This window comes from Seriola lalandi, unplaced genomic scaffold, assembly GCF_002814215.2.
Source record: "Seriola lalandi dorsalis isolate HSWRI2012SDOR001 ecotype SW California unplaced genomic scaffold, Sedor1 jcf7180002054383, whole genome shotgun sequence".
Lineage (NCBI taxonomy): Eukaryota > Metazoa > Chordata > Actinopteri > Carangiformes > Carangidae > Seriola > Seriola lalandi.
This window is the reverse complement of record NW_019524936.1, coordinates 825,372-826,253: the sequence shown is the minus strand read 5'-3', so window position 1 is coordinate 826,253 and position 882 is coordinate 825,372.

Here is an 882-nt window from a genome sequence, read left to right as displayed (position 1 = left end):
CCCCCCCCCCCCCACCCCCATTGGCTGATTTGGTTTTCGACAAGCGTCTCGCCGCAGAAGGCTGAGGATGAAAACTTGTCAAAAATAGGTTATATCTTATTCCAAGGGGCAACAATAGCAGGAGCACCAGACACCTTTTAATATTTAATTTAGACGGGTGTTAACCCTCCTTAAGTGACTGGAGCTGTGTCTTCCATACAGACACCAAGAGAGAAACACTAGGGGGGAGGAGGTGCGAGCAAAAGAGGAGAGCAATTAATTATTTGATGTCTGAAAAGTGATTTTGAAGCTCTCCCTGCCTTCTCCTGTTTGCCAGAAAAGGGATCGAGTCGTTGGGTGTCCCTATTCATTCTCTAAACCAACCACGTCCTCAGCCTGGCTGTCCTGCGAGAACTGAAACATTTCCACTCGAATCACATTTAGATCCTTCGCTCGGCTGCGCCTTACTTGATACAGTAACGATAACACGAGTGATCATATAGGGATGGGTTTGGTCTCTTTATTTCATCAGCAGAAAATATTTTCCAGAGGAATTATCTTTTACCCCAAACAACTTGCGTCAGTCTGTCTGGCTAACATCCCTTGTGCCTGGCTCAGCAGTCATTCCTGTTCTCCCTGGTCCTTTCTAGAACGTTTACATAGAAGTTAAAAAAAAAAGAAGGTTCTTCAACAAGGAACCTCTGTGATGCACCACCATTACAAAAAGCCTGATGTTTGTCAGCCATTTAGGACGACAAGAGATTGTGACAAGCGTCGTTTGAGCTGTCTGTCCCTCGGTGAAGGGCGGGCCTTAAACGGGATAAACAGCTCCAGTGGTGGGAACACTACAGGAGGGTGGGCACTTCAGCTTCAGCTCCAGGAGTGTCCATGACGCTGCCACCC